This window comes from Puntigrus tetrazona, chromosome 23, assembly GCF_018831695.1.
Source record: "Puntigrus tetrazona isolate hp1 chromosome 23, ASM1883169v1, whole genome shotgun sequence".
NCBI lineage: Eukaryota > Metazoa > Chordata > Actinopteri > Cypriniformes > Cyprinidae > Puntigrus > Puntigrus tetrazona.
This window is the reverse complement of record NC_056721.1, coordinates 15,455,285-15,469,755: the sequence shown is the minus strand read 5'-3', so window position 1 is coordinate 15,469,755 and position 14,471 is coordinate 15,455,285. Positions and strand designations below refer to the sequence as shown.

At 38.9% G+C, this 14,471-nt stretch overlaps 1 protein-coding gene across 5 annotated transcripts in view; it reads left to right on the top strand.

Moving 5' to 3' along the window:
• magi3a (membrane associated guanylate kinase, WW and PDZ domain containing 3a) overlaps nucleotides 1–14,471 on the top strand; it is a 126,974-nt gene that overhangs the window by 4,635 nt on the left and 107,868 nt on the right. The gene's annotated exons all lie outside the window — the stretch shown is intronic.

Sequence of the window (14,471 nt, the reverse complement as noted above, 5' to 3'; positions counted from 1 at the left end):
AACTGATTATTAACATCAGCTAGAATTTTAATATTCAAATAAAATTTAATTTTGTTTAGCTGATCACAGTGCCATACATCACAAACATTGTAAATCTATTGTAAAAAACGTAATATAATCTAATCAAACAGTTAAAAGGTTTTACTTTCAAACTCTAGGAACAGGTATAAAAAAAGGAAAAAAAAAGCATATTTACTTCTAAAGAAAGATCATCTGGGTTTCTTAAATGTTCTTGTATGTGAGGCCATGTTTTGTGTGTGTGTGTATGTGTGTGTGGCTGAGTGTTTTCTCTCTGTCCCTCAGTTTATGTTTAATTCATACCATCTCAATCATTGATGAGTCCATAGAAGAGGCCAGCTCAAAGGGATCAGATGGTACCAGGAGACCATTTAGCCTTAAATTCGAGCTGCAAGTAACACTGGCTGAGTGCTCTACTACACAGCTGATATGAAGCTCAAGGGCCTTCATCTTGTGGCCGGGCTCAAGGCTCCTAGGCCAGTCTACAGAGCTCAGCAGAGACGCTGCTAGCATTTTTACCAACTTTACTGGAATGGATTGGTTGCAAAGGTGTAAAATTGACCGGATGGTAGAGCACAGTTAAAGTCATGGTCAAGTGGTGCTCAAGACAATGAGGAAACAATGGAAGGAAACTGTGGAAGGAAGGAAAATGTAAAGTTGAAGTTTGAAGGGTCTAAAGTTAGCCAACGTTGTTTGCCATGTGTCGTTTTTTTTGTGCTGATGAGCGTACATTTACAGAGCTTCTCCTTATCGACTATCCTTTCCTGCCTAGTGGACTTGTGGCTCATGCTCATCTTTTCCAGTCTTATCTGTTCCATGGCGTGAAGCTTCTTGGCCTCCCACATACTCACTGGAACCTGTCATGTCCTCCTCCGTTTTTTCCTGTTCTTCACCCCCACACCTTTTCTGCCAAACCTCTCACATGCAGTAGTATCCAAAAGACCACACTGAAATTTCTAAAATCAACAAAATCACAACAGACAATTGTTATGACCTATGTGACTAATACATTTTTATTATTTGACACATTTGCAAAGACCAGGGGCAGTTCAATTAAAGTTCTAAGAGGTCCAGCCTGCTTCTGCTTTTTTGCCTAGTGGACGTCCAGGAGATACCTTCTTGCAATGTTAATACATTTACATGTGGACAGCAACTATAAATTTGAAAGCAAAAAAAAGAGCTAAAGTAGAGCCGTCTGTAAATCATCTACAAAAAAATATAAAATGAAGTGCCCTTGGAGCTTCATATTAATATTATGTGATATCTTACAACAGCATGAGAATATAAATGAACCCGAATGCTTGCACAGCTATGTTGTTTTGACATGCTGTAGAAAGTTTAAGCCGTGGTCTCGATTGGTTACCTCTGTTGTTGACATGTGTACACTAGATTAACGCATTATGTAAAAAAATTTTCAAAGAAATTTCTGTTTAACAGTGTATAAGAAAAGTTCTGTTTCTTTCTTATGCTGAACATAAAATAAGGCATTTTGAAGGCTGGCGGTTCATAGTGTTTCTTTCCCTGTGGCCTACAATGAGGACCAACCGTTTCTTCAAAAGTCTTTTCTTTTGTGCATAAGGAAAAATGTATACAGGTTTTGAACAACAGGAGGGTGAGTAAATGACAACATTTTGGGTGAACTGTTCCTTTAATCTGAGCAGAATAATTCGATCTGCTCTGAATTTCATAACTCCGATTTTGCATTAGAATAAAAAGGCACTGCTGTCATACATCCGGACCAGATGACGTTTTTTTTTTTTGGTACATCTGTGAAATTGTGCTCAAAGCCATTGTATGAGCGCGGCCTTGATTGACCGCAGTGATGTAGTTTCCACACATTGTGTTAATGTGCTAACGAAGGAAGGGTGAGGGAGTGTATCATTACTGACTCACAGGCTGACTTACATTAGCCCTCCTGTCATGAATGCTGTGTGGCATTATGAAGCGGCAATTGTTTTGATGCCCATACTGCGTTATTGGCAGCATTTTTGTTGGCAACTTATTGTCTTTACTTACACACTCTTCTAAATCACGACAAAGGATCAAGTGCCTCATTTTATTAGAGCATAACTGAAAATGTTCTCGCTTTTAGCATTACAGCACTATTTTGGTGGCGGGTGGGGGTGTACTGTAGCGTCTCCGGTTTTATTCTGCTATGCAGCGTGAGGTAAATCAGTTTCGTTTTCTGCTGTTTGATTACAGTAGTTTATGGAGTAGACAGGGGTTATATCAGCTTTGTAGAACAGGGAGGAAGCTTTAATGTGGTTTCCTTTTAAAATGTTCGCAGCTTATGAGCGGTCTGTCACAAGCAGCTGCTCCGGTCGTATAACTTTACTTGCACGTTTGCTGCTGATATACACCTATAAAAGCATACCACAGCTGCTTTAACATTCTGTTCAAGTCTGTTCTTCTCTCTGAGGGCCTCGGGCTCATTGCGTAGTCACCAAACAACATTCACGCAATTTTTTTTTTGTGTAAATACCCTCAGTTCCTTTCCCAAAGTTTCATACAATGGCGGAATAAGAAATACATTTTTTCAGTGGTAATCATCTCCAGCGGCTGTTACACAGATTTGACAGGAGCAGAACGCATTTTCTCTCCCATCCTCATTTCATCCTCCCTTCAAACCAGCTTTTTTTATTAGCTGTCCTTGTGTAATTGAAAGCCTGTTGTTTGCATGTTTCAACCTGCCTCGAAGAAGCAAATAAAACAGTTTCTGTGTTGGCAACACTCACTTTCTAGTGTGGCTCTTCACAAGTTGTTCATTTACAGGACACGTTTATTAATTTCATTTAAGACTACTTTTACATACTTCAAAAAGTTTTTTTTTTTTTTTTTTTTTTTTTGTCTAACTTACCAGGTTAAAATATGTAAAATTGTTAAATGCACTGAAGGAACACTGCAAAATATTGTTTTTAGGGAATATATGTTTAAAACAAGTACATTTTGTTACTGTTCTGTTAAGATGTAAAAAATAAATATAATATAATATAAATCTGCCAGCACGATAAGACAGAAGAACGATATATTCAAGATATGATCTTTTAAAAACAAGACAGTTACTACAAAAATTTTTTTGTAATTTAGTTTCTCACCCTTCATCAAAATATTGAACAAAAAAAGATTTGATTTGAGAGAGAAAAAAAACGAAACAAAACAACAACACAGACCCAACCGACTTTGACTTTATGTCCAAAAAAGACACCTAATTACGTCTAACAGAATAAACTAAAGAAAGTCATTCAGGCTTGGAATGAGATGAAGCTGAGTAAACAATGACATGAGATGAAGTTACTATAGTTCCAAAATAGTTGGTTACCAAACAGTTACATGTCTGTTTGGTTACCAGCATTCTTCAGCATATCATCTTTTGTCAGCAGAAAAGGTTTAAAGGTTTGTAACAACCGGGTGTCCTTTTTGTGCGAACCATCCTTTAAATGTCTTGTGCATTGCCGTCACATAAATCTCTTGTCTTGTTTCAAGAATTTCTAGATATTTTCATACTAGAAAACAAGTCAAGAAGCCTAATTAAAACCTCATTTAGGAGAACATTTTTGCAATATGAGAGATGTCACCACCCCACTGAGAGAACTCCAGCAGAAATAGCGACATGCACTTCAGTCAACCTGCAGACTGGCAAGAAACTGATTGCAACATTTATGAGGTAAAACATAATTTGATAATTTACCACTCTGCCAGGCACATTTTCATACATCTGCATCTGTGGTTTCATTTTAAGTAATGTCTTGCAGATTTCCTTGCTTCCCACGTCATTCCACTGAACGAGAAGTACTGAACTGAAGTATTTTTGATGGTGCATCCATCTCATCTGAATCTGCTCACACACCCCCTGTCGCCCATTCATGGGGGGTGGGGACGGGTTCGGGCGGCGGAGCCCAAGATAGGAGCATCTGCTTGGAATATTAAGGCATATCTCAAACCTTCCCCTCAGAAACCATCTCACGCGCTCAACCCCTTTATCAGCCTCGCTGTCAGCGGGAGTATGCAGAGGGCTTCTGTTGTCGCGCAGGCACATGTCACTGGAACATTCCACCGTTCAGGCACTGTTTATCTCTCTGTGGAGTCTTAATGGCAAGGGATGGCATGGAAATGAGAGTATGCCTGTAGAAACCCTACGAAAATGTGGATGTCAGATACCTCTCTTTGCTGCATTGTCATGGCTGAGATCATCTAAAGTGGCTTTTAGTGTTTATTTCCACTGATATGTTGTATGCAACCTAATTGGATTGTGTGAGATATTTATGCTCTGTCACTGTGACCCATGCCAGCATTTGTATTTAGCCCCTCCAGCTTGGAGCTACCTGGGAGGTATTTTTCTATACGGGGATCTGATATCTCATCCCCCAAGTACTGTTATTGTCAAACAGAGTGGGCTTTGATATTTTCGGTCTGATTCGAAGCAGTCGTCTACAGTTTGACTGTTTATGCGGCAACAGGAAATGAAAGGATGCTTATGCTGTGAGGGGAATGGACATGAATAATTAAGTGACAAATGAACGCAGACAGTTTGATTGTGTTCGTGCCCGTCATCAACAAGTGAGGGGGATAAAAAGAGGGAGATTTCCTGTCGCTTTTGGTTGCGACTTGAAGGAGCTTTACTGAATGAATAAAAGTGATCTGGATTAGGAGGAAAGCAGCTGCGGAGCTGATAAGGAGATATAGCATTACAAAGCATCAGAGAACGGGAAGGTGATTTCCAGGGCTTATAAAGTCAAGCGCTCGCTGCCAGGTCAAAAATCCCTGACCTGTGCACATTTAAAGCAGATGTCTTATGTTGTTTTATATTTTATGTTTATTTGCCCAAGAATGAGAAAAAGAATTGAAAAAATAAAGCTTGGTGAGAGATGAGAACCATTCGATTTTATCTGATGCATTTAATTTTTATTTAATTTAAATTGAACTTATCATATTTAGTTTTTAATATCTTATTTATTATTATAAATAATTATTATAATAATTATTAATGTTTTATTTAAATACATTATATTATATATTTTTTACTTAAGTGCTACTTTTTATTTGGATTGTACTTTTTTCAGTCTCACACTGCAGTGCTATTGCTCACGCTCTATTTAAAAAAAAGGTTATATAAAAGTGTGGATTAAATACAGTTAGAATAAAATGTGCTTCTCATCCTGACACATTTTTACTAGTCCTAAACTCGCTCACAATAGCCTTTTATAATTTATGGCCATTATTAAAGAAAATAGTCAATACAGTAACACAGAAATTGCTCTATTTTCTTGGTAGAGATGCAGCCCTGTTATTCAGCACTGCTAAGACGTCACAATGGTGTGAGGTCTCCAGAGTGGACAAAGCAAACGCTGTAACAAAGATAATGAACCAAATGTATGTCTTCAAAGGACAGAGAGGTGGGCCGTGCCCCCCCATTTGCCTTATTGTGGCTGTTTCTGTGATCCGGGGGTCTTTATTATTCTTGTGCTGGCATGTAGTGCATACCACCGGAGAATGAGAAGTGATGGCCTTTTGAAGTCTTAATGCCTGCAAATAACTTGCCCTTCTCTTGAGCACTCAATGTGTGTGTGAGCATGCTTTTGCATGAAAATGAGAAATTAGGACAGGAATATGGATTGTTCCTCTCTAGTGCCCTTTTGAGATGAAAGGTAATTACACTGATAGGATTTGTGTGGTCCTGAGGGCTGTGTAGACGGTAGCTATTTGTTTGCTCACTTTGTGATTATTCAGATCTCGGCAGATGTTTCCTGCCGCTCGTATGTAGCGTTATCACAGGTGCTTTGTGCAAGTGTCTCTTGGTTATTTTAAACTGATCATGTTAGTTTCGCAGCTGAAATCATCTCTCACCTGTATAAACATCCCTCATCCCCTCAGAATGCGAGTCTGAATTCATGCTAACAGCACGCTGACTGAACGACTGCTAGCCGGCGCTAATCTCAATCCACTGCTGTGTTTACCTCAGCATCACAAAGTCAGCGTCTGACCCTGGAGGACATTTAGAGGATATGGAGGTATTTTAAGCCTCTCTCCTCTATAATGTCACTAGAGCAGCTGCATGTTAGTCTTTCAGATTATTCTGATCACTGCATTCTCCCAGAGTCCCAATATCCTAGCATGCCTTGGAAAGAGAGTTGTGGGCTGAGAGAGCAACTAGTTAGAACTAGTTAAAGTGAGAACTTGCTTGTGGTTCAGTGGTGATTCTTCAAGAGGGGAAGATATTTCCCGAAACATATATAAATTGTTACACAAATTATGACAATGTTTTTGGGGTTTTTTTGTACTAGATGAAAAAAAACATTATTTTATTTTCTTCCTTCCTACTTCTTGCTGACTATAAATCCTTCCTTGCTTGCACCTTTACTTCCTTTCTCATGTCTTAACCTGTCTTTTTCTTCCTGATGTTTTTCTTGACCTCTTCCTGATGGTTTTCCTTGACCCTGCCTTAATTCCACATTTCCTACCTGCCTGTTTATATTTTTTCTGTACTTCTGTACTTTCTTTTTGATTTCCTTTCTTACTCCCTGTCTCTCTTTCGTCCTTTTATTTTTCCCCTGGCGTTTTCTGACCTCCTTCTGTAGTTTGTTTCTCACTTTCATGTCCTTCCTTACTACTACTTCTTGACTTCCTTCCTGATTTCCTACCTGCCTGTTACCATTTCTTCCTTTTTCCTTCCTTTTTCCTGATTTAATTCTTTACTTCCTTTCTGACTTCCATTCTTACTGCTTAACTTCCTACCTGCCTGCCTCACTTTCTTTCTCCCTGACATTTTCCTTGACTTCATTTATACTTTCTGTTTTTCTGATGCCACCCTTCACTGGGTGTCTGCGAAAGCTTAATTTGCATAGGAAAAAGCTCGTAATGGTTTATAGGACATTCGGATTTTAATCAATGTATTATTGTACCAGCTGGAAGCCCTGCTGGTTTATATAATGATATGGGGCGAGTTGTGAAATGGCTGGGGCTTTGCTACAAATGGCCAGTAACTGAAACTAGCCTGGCTCTACAGAGTTATAGAGTTGTTCATGCAGTTAGAAGAGCTTTAAATGATATATAACATCTTACTCTACATTAAACGATGGAAGTAGCACTTCATGATGGGCCGGCTGTCAGGGAGTTATCGTAAACTCAATCTAAATCTGAGATGGATGGCCTAGAGACAATCTCCTGCTTTAGATGACAGTGAATGATTGTATTTTTCCCTAACCTTGCCAGCGTACAGTAAACGCTCCACTTATCTCATTGCGGCAGCTCATCGCTACACCCTGCCTGCATGAGATTAGTACACTACGTCCTCATCAGAATTCATGGATGTCAGGATCTCTGCATGGGGTATCAGCTAGCCATGATGGTTAGGTCTGTTAACAGCTTATTGATCTGGCTAGCCTCGTTCTGTTACATCAGCATTCTAGCATCGGCTTTGAAGCCAAGGTGAAGGGCCAGGTGAAGTGCAACAAGGCCTCTGGCAATCCATATCATTTTAAAGAAGATGTATGCAAATTACTTTTCAAGCCCAGCTTAACTGATGTTACATAGAACATGTTTCGCCAGGACTGCGTTAGCCGACCGCTTCATTGTTGCCTATTACCATTTATATCATAATAGACCATCAAAGTGAAATGACGTTAAACCTAGAATACTCAATGCAACCTTTGATGTGAACAGTGTCTCTGAGATCAAAGAGATTTTTTTTTTTTAATTGTCAGCCCGGTGGATGTGTGTGCCTTGCGTGTTTAAATAGAATTCTAATAATGACCGATGATCTTTCTGTTTTGTCACGGTTGTCATTACCTAATGAGCCGATCGTGTTTTATGAATCTCGCATGTGCTTAAAGGTGTAAGATCATATCCGATGACACTTTGCAAAATGGTACGTTTGAGAAACATTCATCAATTGTATTATGACAGCACTGAAGATATTGTTCCCAGTTGGTGCTTCATAATTGAGCTTCATTATTACAGCCCTTGCATGACAGCACTGTATTGATATTCGTTGTATGGAATACTACTTGAATATCAATTAATATAAGTATCAACTATGATTAACATCTTTAGTATTGAATTTATGTAGACAATGTCAGCCCTATGTATGGTATCTATTTAAATAGAAGTTTAAAATGATAATTTTAAGCATGTAAAGTGACAGCAATATATAGATATTTGCATACTGTACTGCATTTTGCACTTAATGTTAATCTTTTTCCTGCTTTTTTACCTGCATTCTTCCCTCTTGCATTTATTATTTTATTATTATCATTATTCTAAAATAAATTCCCAAAATTGCAATAATTACACTTGATGTAAGAGGTTATATGATATTCTTTTCTCTATTTTTTCATTTGATCCTTTTATTCCTCGATAAAGGATTTGACACAACCACCAAATCCTCATAATGCACTCAGAAAAATCAGTTCTATCTGGCCGGTCACGACTTTACATGCGCATCCTCATTTCTGCAGCCAGACATGTCGACATCTCAAACAAAAGGTCTCACAGAGACCTGAAATCAGCTTTAATTTGACGTAGTGTCATTCTGTCCAGATCTGGGTGTTCTTCACTCAATACTCCTCAGCTGTTGCCTCTCTGGGCCCTCATGTTTTTTTTCGAGTCGGAGTAGACTCGCATGCTTTAAATGGGTGAATAACCACTGGACCAGATTTTCCTGCATTTCAAGTCCCTGATCAGCATAAGCTTTCGAGTTGCATGTCTTCTGAGGCATGCAGCATGCATATGACTATTTTTTTCAGCCATAAAAATCATGTTCTCAGATAATAAACTTGAAAGCAAGGACTGTACTGTAGTATTAATGAGAATTGGAAGCTTGGAGGCAGATGTGTCTGCTCCAGTATCTACAAGTGAGGTGGATATTTATTATCTATAGAATAGACTGTGAGCTATCGCAGCAGCGGTGGTTTAGTATTATGACAAGTCGGCTCCAGTTACAGACAAACAGAAATGCATTATTTAACAGGGTTACACAGACCAACACACTGAACTGGGTATACTGTGGAAGCCAGTGTTGACCAAACAAACTGTAACTCGGAAGAATTTTAATTAGCTCAAATGAAGAACAACTTTTGTATTTGTATGTAAACATGCACTCGAAATGAATTCTAGGTAATACACTGAAGTCAGCTTCTATCTGTCTGAGTAATGGCTCATGTGTTTGTATGAATAGAGAATTCAAAATAAGAAGGGAATGTGAAGAATGTCCGTTTGTACACATTGTTCCATCGGTGGAAGGAGCTTACAATGGAGTATTGTTAACAGGTGTTTGCTCTGGCTGTGTCATACAGCAGCGCTTTCCTCAGAGACCCTGCACGATGTTATGTGGAAACTACAGACCTCCTTAAAGATTACTCAACAACAGTATTGTTGGAACTTGCGCCTTCTCCGTTAATATTTTTGCAAATAACGATCAGATAATTCCATGTGAAATCAACCAGATTTCAGAAGCATCCAAAGCTCAAATATTACTTTTTTTTCGAAAGGTGGGATACATAAATGCATGATCAAAGCCATCTATGCTATCTATGCTATAAAACAAAACAATGTCATTTCAGAATGGAAACAATGGCATTTAAACTATAAATGCCATTGTTTCTATTCTGAAATGACATTGTATTTAGATGAAAATCTTTACACACACCTAAGTGTTAGTATAAAGTCCAAAACTACCAGAGCGAACAAAAACCAGCCAAACGTAAACAAAAACTTACAGAGTGAACTTTTGACCGAGTGTTTTTGTTATGTTTTCTAAGGGTCATTAAGCATCCAAGAGCCTTGTTCTTGCTTTCACCTTCATCCACTTTTTCAGGGAGGTTTGAGTATTTATCTGTGTATCAAAGGTAACCTTTTTTTCAGGTGTTCCTAGAAAGGGGTCAGTAAACAACATGCCTTAAATATCTGAGCTAAAGTTTAAAAATGCCTACATGACCTCATTCCTAAGCACAACCTTTCTGTATTTCTCCTTTTGTGTGGTTCTGAGAATTCCCTGTGAAATCCCTTCCAACTTGTCATCGAGAAGCAAAGACGGGGGTGTTTCAAAACATTAACAGAATGTGGTCCGACCACTAGCATGGTGTCATCACGCAGGAATGTTAACCTTTAGATTCAAGAAATGTGGGCTTGAGCTAGCTTCATTGTTTGTTGATCATTGTAGCCTCTTTGGATGTTATGTGCCATAATATGAATAGCCATATGGCTACATTGTTGTAAAAGCCAGACACACATAGCGGATCGTCTCTAAACGAAAACATTCCAGCTTTGACCTTGCGACTGCAGCTGAATTCCAAACACACGGACAGCATCCAATCTTTCTCGAATGGAAATGCCTTCGATTAGATGTATTAAGCTCGGATTCATGAGCTGCCATCGCTCACAGGTCGCAAATATCGAGGGAAAACGGCCACCGCCAAGACTGCAAATGAGCTCCTTGGGGGTCACGGAAACAGAGCTCTTTCACTGATTCAACACTTTTTCAGCACATGCTCTGCGGCTTCACAAGCACCTCCCAGATGATGGATAAAGTTGAAATAGTTGTTGACAGCCACCCCCCCTCGAGAGCCACAACCTGCCTGACCCAGATCCAAGGACGTAATGAGAGGGGTTTTTGGACATCTGGCACTTTGGACGTCAGCTGGTCAGCGCTTGCAAATGCCAAACTAGTTCGAAATGGGAGGATGGTACCGTTGAAATTTCTTCATTCCTGGCCTGCAGCCATGTGAAACTAGAGTGAAACTGAGCAGTCAAGTCAACCGCTGCCTTCATTTTAGTCTCTTTTTTTTGCAGGCCTGTGAACACAAATCCTCTTATAAATTAATCATGATATTAAATAAGCTGTGTGATGGCATGGTGGTCCATATGAGCCCAGATTCTCTGTGTTCTGATCGGTGTGAAAGGCCCTCTGTGCGTCTGACTCCAGCTGCCTCCTTTTTTTCCCCCTGTAGCAGATGCATGGCAGCTTGTGTCTCACTGGGAGAGACTTTTGGTGCAGCTGGAGCAGACCTTGGCCACCTCTGTTCCTCTGCCTGTATCATGAGACCAAACTGACAGTGCCCGATTTATGACTGTCTGAGGCCCGGATGAACTGTGTCTGACAGCACCAGACTCAACTCAGCAGCTTCCTTTTTCCTAAGGTTCAGAGCATAAAACATTAGGACATCTTTTTAAAGGCTTCATCGGTGGAACGTGTTGCCAAGAAAGAAGATTTGTTTTAAATATAGCAATGGAAAATTGGCAAACATTTTAGGAAGCTCCATAGGGCATCTTTAAATCATACAAAAGTGTCATGCCCTTTCAAACTGTCAGTTTTAAGCATCTAAAAAGCTAAAACCCTCATTCAGGCAAGGTGCAACTTGGCCTATAGTTATTTAGCCTAGAGTGGGATTGATATTCTATTCACTAGTAAGAGAAGTGGTGATTATGATTGCCTTGTTGTTTGAAAAATGCATATTTTTAATCTTTCTGAATAATTTGAACTGTTTTAAATTAAATGTGTTGATCAACTTAATAATATCAATAATAATAGCAGCAGCAACAATAAAATAATTATTTTTCTGATGACTACTACTATTATTAACAACAGTAACAACAAAAAGTATCTGCTAAATTATTAAGTTTTAAATGGCTAAAATATTATTATTAAATGCAAACAATAACTAATAATATTAGTGTATATCATCAATATCATAAAAATAATTAAAATGCTAAAAAAAAAAATAGTAAGTAAAATATACACTGTGCATTTTTTTTCATATAATCATCATCATCATAATCTAGTCGTGTCATTGTGTCAGAAATAAATAAATTACAAGTTAGTTCTGCATCTTGATTACTTATTTAAAGATTTTCATTGAATTGTGCTGGTTTATATTGTCACAGGAAATTTTATGCAACACACAAATCTTTTAAGTGTTCTTTACCTAAAGCAAATTTTAAGAACTCAAATTACCTTTTTATGTCACTTTGCCTTGTTGCACACCGTGATAGCCATGGCAGCAGGCAATGCTAAAGGACAACTGTATTACTGCATTAACAAGACAACATTTTTTTGAACCACCAAATGCACAGGACCTTCAACGCTGCCCCTCAAAACAAGTAGGTGCGTTGTGTTTCTGAAATCATACGTAATTGCATGTCTTAGATTCTTCTGCATGCATTTTTGCAAATTTTTTATGATTTAGCACACAACTCCAACGCACTGCTTGTCTGGCTAATTGTACAAGAGGTTTTATCCTAACAACATCAAAACAACAAAGCAATCGCTGTCGCCGAGGGAACTCCTCTTACTAGATTTATGAAGTGCCACGACTATCATGTAGACCTGCCAGCTTGCTTACCACTTTGCCTCATTACACTTAACACTGATTAGATTAGCTTGAAAGGACTGAAGAAGCGCCTTTAGCCGCAGTACCTGCAGCCCTCCTTCTCTGTATCAGTGTATGCCAGGCCCTCGGTTTGTTTATCCAGATTTATGGATGTGTTTTATCGCCTCGCTCCAGCCAGCTCTGTGATATGCAAATATATGCCCAGCTTTATTGTCTCAACTCAGTGCTGTTAGCAGAGGTTTGTATTCAAAATTGGTGATCGAGGGTTGTAAACACAGCGAGCAGTGAACACTCTCTTTTCTCAGAGGCTTCAATTTATTTGGTCGCAGAAATTTTCCACAGCAGTCATTTGGAATGAAATGTTGGTGTGTCACACTTGATTTAGGGTTTGAGTTACTTCATGTTTGGCTCTCTGAAGTCAGTGCACAAACTATTTGGAATTGCGTAATTCATTTATGGTTGCTGCTTTATCCCTTGCACCTTTTTGCCTGAATGCTTTGGCACTGGAAGCAAATGAGAGCATTGCAGGGTCAAAGCCCTGACCTTTCCTCTTCAACTGCCCCAAACAACCCCTTTACTTCATGGCGATCTTCCCAACCGCTCTGGTCAGTTCTATTATTGGGATGCTTTTCCATTCATTCATCAACCTCTGGCTTGTGATGTGGGGTGGCAGAGCGCATAAATGGCCCCAGATCCCCGGTTTCACTTCTCTCTTCTGTTCTTTCTTTTTTGTCTTTGCTTGTCTGTCCTTCCTGCTCTTTTCTCACTTATCTTTTCTGACCTGCTGTCTCTCACTCTCTTTTGAGCTCTTTTTAGCTCTCTCTCTTTTTAATTTCACCATTGTTTATTGTCCTGTGATGTGGGAAAGACAGGAAGCTGAATAAATTGGGCCATTGTTTCAGGGGAGGATGAAGGGGGTTGAGGAGGCCTGTTAATATGGAGGATGATTATTGCGATGGCTGAACTGTAGGAGCGAACTATTCTGTGCAAACGCAACGCTGCATTAATTTACCTGAGAGAGCGTGAAAAGTCAATATGACTTTAAAATTGACCCCATTTTCTTGTGTAATCCATCTTTCTGGTATTATTTTGAATGATTCATGATATTCCAGGCTTCATGTTTTTCAGTAGTAACTTGCTATTTCCCTGAAACTACTAGTAGTTTTATGTTCTCTGCATTGTGAGCTACATTTGAGGAAAAGACATTATTGGAAAAAAAATGGATAGGCCCGGTTCATGATTGGATGGAAGCAAATGGTAATGTGAAAAAGAGTTATTCGTTATTATTGGGTTATTCAAACCAAATGATTTGAGAAGGCCAATGTTTGCAACCAGAGAGAACAGAAGGTTGAGATTTGACGTTTTAAACCATAAACATGGATGAATAATTTACAGTTACTTTTATAGCAAACAGAACTATATTGGTTTCATACCAACTTTAACCATTTTCATTTTATCAAAATGGACTTTTTTTGTGTGTAATGGCCACTTTTCACAATTTAGCCAAATACCCAATCAAAAAATCCAAGCATTCTTATTTATATTTATCAGAAATATATGTTATGCTACTGAATTGGGTTTCAAAGCTGCAGTTTATGTCGGTATGATTCTCTGTGTAGTTGGGGATGGAGAATGGGTAGAGTTTCGGGGGTCATTCTCAGTTCATATCCATTTTAACTACATCAAAACAGCCCTCCCTGTTTCAACTGTTTGATGGAAAAATGACTGCAGCTGAAAACTAGCTGCTCCAGTTTATAGGTTTCGGGGAGTAACTTTACATATTGTGTTTCCATACAAAGCCTGTATTTCCAGATCTTTCCATGGCCTCCAACAAAGCAACATCATTCCTTTACACCTGATTGAAGGGGAGATAATTATCACATTCACACACAGTTGGTTTACCATTCAGTTTTATTAACAAAACAATTGGTACATTTTCGCAGAAACTATAAACAAAGCAACAAATGCTTCCTGTTACATTTCAGCTTGGTTTGCTGTGTGAAAACAGACACTCGTCTCAATTTACATTAGACAGATGGAGTGAGTTTGAGATGGACCTCACAGACGGTAATAAAACCTAGGTCCTCACACAGGCAGGTACCTTGTTACCAACAGTCTGAAAGATCCGTA